Below are 9,897 nucleotides of genomic sequence, written 5' to 3'. Positions count from 1 at the left end.
TATGGCCTTGTTGCTTAATATCTCTTTATTACTATCTGCCCCTATTTCTTAATCTTTAGTGCTAAAACCATTTTCTCCGTCATATAATATCTCTGCGTCCTATTCTTAATCCTTATTACTAAAGTCACTTTCCTAACTAGCTAACGCCTCTACGTTGCCGTTATCTCTAAAGTCAGTTTCTCTATCTATAAACGCCTACTTACTAGCTAATAATTTAGGGACGCTGCGCTTATAGGTACTTAGGGTTGTAGATACCACTTAAGGAGAAATTGTGGTTAATGTTATTGGGATATAGAATATATCTATAGACCTTTAAGTACCGGCTGCTTAGTACCTTAAGTAAAAGATCTTCCCTAACGTAAGGTAGATTAATAGGAGTTAATTACCGCCTATATAAGGCGGAGCGCTTATAAAGGGCTTAGCTAGAATGGTAATTAAACTACCCTAAAGGCACTAATAGCTCCTTTACTATAAATGGGGGGTTAATATATAAGATTAACTGGCTAGGATAAGTCTACTACTTAGGTAGTATCTTGCCCCGGGAAGGATAGGCGTTAAAAGTAGATTATATAATACTATTCCTACTAAAAGAGGCGTTATTAGGGGTTATTATTAACTTCCAATTCTAGTTTATAACTTTATGCGAACGTTTCTAAACCCTACTAAGGCATATAGCATCCGTTAGGGATCGTTAGCTATTTAAGTTTAGCAGCAGCTTAGCTAATAGCTACCCCTAATAATGCCTTACTTGTAGATTACTCTAGGCATCTATAATCTTGGGCGCAGACAATACATAAGCTAAGAGTAATTATAGCCACTAAATATTGTACCACAGACACCACATGAAGTGGAAAAGGGCGGCTAGTATACTCCGCCTTTCCCTTCTACCTTCTATCCTAACTCCGCCCTAGAAGAGAAATAGAATATAAATATTATACTCTTAGTTTTTATATGCTATTAATTTAACTTACCTTTAAATTTAACCTCTTAACTATACATCCCTTACTATCCCTATAAGAATACTAGACATTATATATATTACCTTAACTAAGCTTAAATACGTTGCTAACATAACCTATAGGTCCTTAATTGGTACTTATAAAAATATTACGATATGCTATCGCCCCAAAGATAACATACCTGTTTATTAACTTGCTGGAAACCTTAAATTATTCTAAAATCGTATTGATAATAAAGATATAGCATCTATTAGCAGGGAGAAGAAACAATTATAGCTTTTCAACCCTATATAGAAATAGATACCTTATACGCCTACTTAAATACCTAATAAGGTTAACTTTTATAAAATTAATAATAATATAGAGGGTAATATATAAGAGGATACGGAAATATACGCCAATTACCTTAAGAGCCTAGAAGGCCGTAGCGAAACTAAGACAGTTTTACCTAAGCTAATAAAGGACTATAGCGAGGCCAAGATAGACTCGCCTTAACTAGTAGATATAGTTATAATTTCTAAACACGTTTTGCTAGTAACTTAAGGTATATTTATAAGACCCCTATATTTATTTAGCAATACTAATAAGTAAGTAGGGAATAGCTTAGCTAATCTTACGACGTTTCTTGGAGTTATATCTCCCCTATTTAAAGTATTAACAATTTCCAATACCATAATTTCGCGTAGATAACTAAAGTATCTCGTCTTGTAGTTGCCTTCTTATTTTATAATAAAGGACTTAAGATATCTCTAAAGCCCTAGTTATAAATCATTCGTATCTACGTTTGGCCCTATTGTAGTAATATACTAGTATTCTACCTGGGTTTTAGCCGTAGACATACTACTAAACAGACTTACATTATACTATGCTAAGAATCCCTATCTCTTTTGCCGTTATGCTAAGATATATAAACCACTTAAAGATATTATAATAGAGATAGCTAAGAGGAGCAAACTGTATAAGTAAGGAGATTAACTAGGAAAGGCATTAGAGGATTTATTAGAAGAGATATTAAAGAGAAGGGTATGTAAGAGAAATGTAGATTCCACCGTAGGTAGAGATCCTAAAAGGTCTAAGGTATAAGAAATTTCTTATAAGGAAGATTTTTACAATATTCTTATCTTTCGGCATTAAGAATTAAGGCGTTAATTAAGATTTCCTTAGCTTGGTGTTTTATTTCTATCTAGTTGCTTCTATATTAAGAATATCTCGTTATCATTTACGTATATAGACAAGTTTTTGCATATTAGATTAAAGTTAAGAGTTCTCCACCTTTATATACTTGGCAGCGATAAGTTAGCCGTCCTATAACTCGTTTAGTCCTCTATAAAGAAAGGTCGCTACTATTTATACACCCCCCTAAATAATATACGTATACCCTCTAATTAATATACATATACCCCCTACCTTATTTAGTTTAGATACTTTCTTACTAAGTTAAAACATTACGTGCGTTTAACTTATTTACGCCTATATCGCGAAAATTAAAGTACGCGCCCACCTAAATGCACTATAGTACTTAACCCACCTCCGTTAAAGCTGTGCGACTCTTAAAAGCTTACGCTTAATAATATCTATAAGTTTACCAAAGGGTAGGGCTATATAGTGTTAGTTTTCTAGTCAAAAATCGATAAGTAGATGCCACTAACTATGCGAAAACTCCCCTTGGGCGCGGGCGTGGGCCGGGCGCGGCGGAGGCAGCTTATAGAGGTAGCAGTACCTAAATTAGTTCACGCCACGCCTTATAAAGTACTGCGCAATCTAATTAATTGCTTCTTTAGCACGTTCCAAATCTAATTTAAACTCTATTACTTATACTATAACTAAAATTAAGACTTAATTGTGGTGTTGCGGTTATAAAAGTTATATACTATATACTTTAATTTTCGCGATATAGGCGCAAATAAGTTAAACGTATATAATGTTTTAACTTAGTAAGGAAGCTATAAGGAAATATTTATCCCGCACTAACGAGATAAAGAAGTTGTTTTAATACGGTCCGCTTAGTAACTCCTTCTAATAAAGCTTATTAACCCCTAGCTTACTCTATTAGGGGTAATAGAGAGACTAGGTAGCTTAGTTAATTAACTTAGCTATAGGCTTAGCCAACTTAAAGGGAAAGTTAGCAGCCTTAAAAATAGCGACCGCTACATTATAAGTTATTTAGGGAGGGTTAACGATTGGATTAATAGCCTAAGAAGTGACTGGGAAAAAATAAGAGATACTATTAGGCGGTTTTAAAACGAAATCTATATTCTTAAGAGAGGCGGTAATAAAACTTTAGATTACGGAGATGAATGGGTTATAAAGGCTAAAAATAAGATTACGGCATTTAAGAGGAAAAGGGCACGCTTAGCCTAAAGTCTACAGAATTAAGGAGGAAATTTATTGGCTTAAATAGTACGCTCTTTAGCTATTATATTATTTGCTTATTAAAGGAAAATTATATATTAAATTTAAGCTAGAACTAGCCCTGCCCTTTATAATAAGTATTTACCGCATTTATATACTTAATTAGAAATAAGTTAGCAGATCTAACTAAGCTTGGCGTATAAAGTAAGTAGAACCACCTAGCGATACCTTTACTAATCTCTCTACCGGCCACAGTCCTTATCGCCTCTTCTCTACAACCTCTTTTTCACTATATTCGCCGCCTACTTAGCCTTATATAACTATACTACCAAGGCCAATTATAGAATAATACTTAAAAGTGTATTTATATATTGCTAAACAAATACTAAGCGCTATAGGATACATTAAAGAAGGATATACGCCTTAGAGCCTAGGTTGTAAACAAGCTTTAATATAATTACAATTTAGTTATACCCAAGAATTTCCGCTCTTCGGCCTTAGCGTTATAAAAACATAAGGAGCGGTATTTATACTTCTACTACCCTCTAAGATTTAGCATATTTTATTTATATATCCTCTTATAAAGAAAATAGCTTTAAAGCCCTTTTAAGACACTAATATTACCAGTATCCTTTAGGAACCCAGCAACTAAAATATAGTGCCGCCCTTATTTAAAGTGGTAAAGTAATATAAACTGTAAGGTAAATGGATATTATATTAACTTACTTTATCTACTAGTTTTATATACCGTTAATATAATAAGTAGAAGATAGTAAAGCTTATAGCTACACGCTATAATTAATAGGATAACCTTTACTACAATGCTTATTACGGTTAGCTTCTCTTAAAGAAGTAATAAGGTTTATAATACCCTAGAGCTAATAAAATATATTAAAACCTAACCAACTTAGGAGGGAATTACTATCAATTTAGTCTAATTCTAGGGGGTGTGTTATAGGGGATTTTTATATTTAGTGTAAATAAATTAAGATAAACGCTCGTTACCTATACAAAATAGATACTAATAAGGGTTATATTTTAAAGGGAATAAATAAGGCGTTACTAAGGGGATAGTAATAATAATACGTTTCCCTTACAATATATACCAGCAGAGGGGAAGTCCGCGTATACTAGATCTAGTTCTAAAAACTAGAACCTACTTTCGGGAAATAGGCCGATTAACTACTATAAAAAGAGGTTAACTATATCCATATTTAACATGTTAGATTTAGCTTATTTTAGGACTAATAATCATTTATTAGCGTTCTTAGGCGCCCTTTTAGCCTTGCTATATAAAATCTCCACTATATTAAAGCCTTACGCGTCATAGAATAAACTAAAACTAATAAGTATAACTAGTTATAGACTTAAAAACGCTGCCTACCTATTATAGCTTAGTATTTAACTAAGCCCTACAAAGCCTTAGTCTAAGCTATATTAGGTTGGCTTAACTTTTCTACACCCAATTTTTAATCCTCGCGTTCGCTTATACCTTGCTTTCTTCCTTATACTTTTCTCCCTAGTTATTTTTTTATTACAAGACGCGCTAAACGTATTTTTAATCTCCCTACACTTATCTGCTATTATACCGTTCTTATATACTAGTATCTTTAATCTACCCTTTCCGCCTACTTACCCGCCTACTATATCGGCCCTCCTAATATAGCTCTTAGCGCGTTTACTCGCAATAGCAAATCTCTCCTAATTAGAGATAATTAAAACAAAACCTATTAGAGGAGGACTAAATAACTTTTACAATTTATTTAACTTAGCTTATTAGGATCTAGATATCTCTAGCTCTTTAAACTTATTATACTAGATAGGTAACAAAGGTAATTACTAATATACCTATTATAAGTTTCTATCTAACGCTTATAGAACTAAAGGATATTTTGCTTAATCTAATACTAGCTTTATAAAGCCTTCCTACTTCTTATTTATTACTATCTAATAGCGGCAACAAAAGCCTTCTTATTAATCTATTAAGACTTAATTTAGCGGTCAGTTCTAACAACTTTAATATTAAGCGGTTCCTACCTCTTCTAAACGCGATCCTTCGGATTAAGCCTAACGAGGTTATTTAGGAAAAAGTCTATACCATTATAACTAAGTCTATACCTCCTCCCTAACCGCTACCGTTTTATATTTAAACCCTAAATATACGCAATATAAGCAGCTTCGCTAATTCGTCCAAATATAGGAAATACATAGATTATATTCTAAAGGAGGAGCTGGGCCCCCTTTATATTGGGATTCCCGGCTTATATAAAGCATTCTTTAGGAAAATAAAAGGTCTTAAAGAGGTAAGTGCCGCCATTTTTAAGAAATGCAAAAAAGGGGATAATCTACTATACACTAAGGGCGGCTAGCGTAACTAGCCTAAAAGCGTAAAATAAGATAATATTCTAGAGTGGTTTAATAACCTAATTAAATTATTTTTAGGCTTTATAGAGGAGTACGGGTCCGCCCTAAAGATATAATAAATGCTTATTACATACACTAAGCAGCCCTTATAAGGGTTTATAGCAAAGTAAAAGCTAGATATTAGTTTTGTGGATAATCTAATAGCTAGCGAAAGCTCTTAATGCTATTAGCCGTATATACTTATACTAGGAGAGCTAAAGAGTAATCTAAACACCGATATAGCCTTATAGGCATGGTTTAATTTGGGAAAATATATAAGAGAAGTCTTTGCCGCTTAGGACACTTGTTACTTTATCCTAAGCTTTACCCTCTATAGATCTATTATATAGCTATAGGAGCATAACCAGGTAGGAGGCATTGTATTATCACTATTTAATATTAATAAAGACGGACTACAATTTACCTTAGCAATATTAGGATTTCTCTAGATAAATAAGGAGCAGCTTAGGTTTGACCCTACCATTCTAATATTAGACGGCAAGCGATATATTAAGGTTATATATAATAATTAAACTAAGCATCTTATTCTTAATAAACCTATAAAGCGGGCACGCTATATTACCAGTTAAGCAACTACTTACTAAAAAGTATACCGTAAAGGGGACACCTCTAAGATACCCCTCGTTATTAAGGACTTATAGCAGTACCTATAGCGCAAAAAAGAAGGTAAACTGCTGCGTAAGGTAACGGAGAAAGAAGTAGTTAATATAGCCAGGTACTATTACCACGAGATAGTTTATATAAGCGGTAAAGAAGATAATATTTACAATAATATCTATAAGGGGCTAGATATTATAAGAGCGATAAACTACAAGCTAGAAGACTTAATAATGCCTTTAAAACCGGCTAAAGTAAAAATCAGTATAAGGAAAGGCAGATGTTTTAGTAGAAAGAGGTTATTTAGCTATATTAACGCCCCATTACCGCCTAGCAAGCGTATATATTTAGGCTCTCCGCCTAAAGGCGGAAGGCGCCTTACAACCCTAAATTAAGTACATTAACGCGTTATTATTAGGGACTACGGAAAGCCTCTTTACAAGGCAAGCTCTTAGGCTGCAATGCTTACTACACTAAAGGGTAGTATTAAAGGATATAAGTCTTTATATACGCGGGCCGGAATTATCTAATATAATATTTTAATAGGCAACCTTATAATAAACGAGGAAGATAACAATCCTTCTTAGCTAGCATTCTTAATTAACTTTAATCTTGCGATTAAGGAGTAGTAAAAAGGGCCTTTAGGAGTATGGGGTAAGACTAGTACAAAAGCGTTTATGGTAATTAGAGTGCTCCTAGGCGAGATATACTCAGCTTAGCATAATTTTAAGTCGTTCTTTTAGGTGCTATTTTAGATATATATTTACTATAATAGACCTAATAAAAAAGGTAATGTTGTTAATAGGTTTAATAAGTGGAATTCTATAGATATAGAAGAGCTAGCTAAGATAAAGAAAGGAGAAGTAGATAATAAAGGGGGTTTTCTTAAGGGTATAGGTAATAACTTTTCACCGTATTATTAGCCACTAATCCCTTAGGTTAATAGATTGCGGAAAGTAGTATTTCTAGGCGGTGGGAGGCAAAAGGAAAATAATAAAAAACTTCCTTTTTAAATAAAGGAGGTGCTTTAGGAAGTAAGGAAGGATTTAAAGGTGCTAGCAGAGTAGATAGAATAATATTTTATTACTCTTCTACTATATAAGTAAAGTTTTACGAAGATTTAGGCGGCTAAGGCTAGGTAGCAGCCTTAGTTAAAACGCATGTAAAATAGTATAGGGCGAGTCGCCTAGGCTAAATAAACCTAGGAAAGAATAATATTTTATTTTCCTATATTCTTCTACCGCACGGGTTAAAGTTTTGCGGGGATTTAGGCGGCTAAGGCTAGGTAGCAGCCTTAGTCAAAACGCATATAAAATAGCGTAGGGTAAGTCGCTTAGGCTAAATAAACCTAGGAAAGCGGATAACCTAATCTTCTACTAGGCCCCTATACCCTACTATCCCGTATAAGCTTTAAATTTTTACAAAATATATAACCTACTCTCTAGCCTATTAGAAGCCGCCTTATACTGTCTAAATAGAGGCTATAAAAGAATTAATCCCTTACTTTAGCTAATCCCCTACTTAAACAAGTCCCTTATTTAAATAAATCCCCTATAGGAGCTAATGCCTATATATTTCGCCGCCTTATAGGATCTAATCCCCTACTTTTAATAATCCCCTATAGGATCTAATCCCCTACTCTAATAAATCCCCTACGGGATTTACTCCCCTATAGGATCTACTCCCCTATACTAATAAATCCCCTACGCTAATAAATCCCCTACGCTAACAAATCCCCTACGGGTGCTAATGCCTATGTGTTTTACCGCCCTATAGGAACCAATTCCCTACGGCTTATATTCCCGTATAGCTTTTGCTCCCCTATAGAAGCTAATAGCTATATTTTCCTCTCCTATACGGGAACCAATGCCCTATGGCTTTCATTCTTCTATTCCTAGATCTATAAATACTATTAGCTATATCTTCCACTCCCCTATAAAACAAATCCCCTATAAATTCCGTTCCTATATATAGTAACTATATCTTCTACTGCCTTGTAAGAACTATACCCTATAGCTCCTACTCCCGTACGGCTTTTACTCCCCTATAAAAACTAATAGCGATTTCTTCTACTCCCCTATAGAAACTAATCTCCTATAGCTTGCGGTTCTTTATAGGGATTAATACCCGCTTTCTTCGTTACCTTATAGCTTTTAATCCCTTATAGGAACTAACGCTTATATTTTCCACTCCCCTATAGGAACCAATACCCTATAGCTTCCGTTCTCCTATTCTTAGATCTATAAGCAATTCGCCTGCGCCACAGCCTACTGTATAGGCCTTATTATTATAAGAGTAAGTAAGTAATTTTAAGAAAGTAATAAGTAATAATGCTACTAGCTATAAGATCTATAAGACGTATTTAATACTGTATATATATAAGCGAATCTATATATATAAGTTCAAATTCTCAACTAATCTAGCGCCTTTAAAGTCACTCTTAAAATTTTGGTTTAATATAAGAGCTATTCTTAAATGCTTATATATAAGTTTCTCCCCCTTACTTCTAGCCAAGCCGTAACTAATCCGTATAGTATTCTTAATCTAATATAGTATATTAGTACTAGCCTTAAAACTCTTACTTAAACATTGCCTTACCTATTTTCCGTTTAATTAATAGTCCAAAAGCCGCTCCATATCTTTTTTAGAGATATTAGCAGCAGTATTAGCTTGCTTTAGAAAGGTCTTCTATACCTACTCTTTTACCGGTCTCTTTAGCTTGTTATATCTAAGTGTAAGATATATTCTGCTCTATATAGCTGTATTAAATACGGTAACCCTGTTTGTTGTAAGAAATATAATGCCTTAGAAATACTCCATCTGTTGTAGGAAGACGGATACTAAGCTATTACGTCGGATATTATTTAAAGTTCTTTCTATAAGAAAGACATTGGCCTCGTCCAAAAGAAGGACAGCGCTCTAGTGGTAAACGTTCTTAACTATTAGAGCTAGGTTTTATTCTAAATAGGCTGGATCCGTATTAAGGTCTCCTATATAAGCCTTATTATAGTTAAACTAGTATATAAATACACTTATAAAGGGGAACAAACTATATAAAGGGGTCTTCTCTAAGATTTAGTAAGTGCTTTAGCTATTAATGTCTTTCCTACCCTAGGTAGGCTACTGAAACAATCAGCCTTTAAAACAGCCAATGCCTTGCTAGAAAACTTACTATAGTAAAAAAACTAGGCCTTTCCCCTTCCCTTTAATTATAATATTAAACTTTGATTTCCTAGACCTAGACTAGTAGCTCTTTATAAGTCCTTAAAGCACTATTTTCTTATCCTCCTCAATTGCGAGTGACTTAAATGCTAAGGCATTCCATTTAATATCCTTAATATTAGCGACGGCAAATTCACCTATTAGTGCTTGTATTAGTATATATAATTCGCTAGCTCTAGAAAAAGTATATAGAAAGCCTAACCCTATTTTTTATCTACCAAACTAAAGGCTAGGGCTGTTAGTAGACAGATTAGGTACTTATTATCTCCTATCTCCTTAGAAACTAAACCCTAATTCTTTATATCCCCTTACCAATTAGTCCCTTAATCGATTACGCTTATTC

The sequence above is a fragment of the Cenococcum geophilum genome, assembly GCF_001692895.1.
Source record: "Cenococcum geophilum 1.58 unplaced genomic scaffold K441scaffold_6, whole genome shotgun sequence".
Lineage (NCBI taxonomy): Eukaryota > Fungi > Ascomycota > Dothideomycetes > Gloniales > Gloniaceae > Cenococcum > Cenococcum geophilum.
This window is presented reverse-complemented; position numbering follows the sequence as displayed.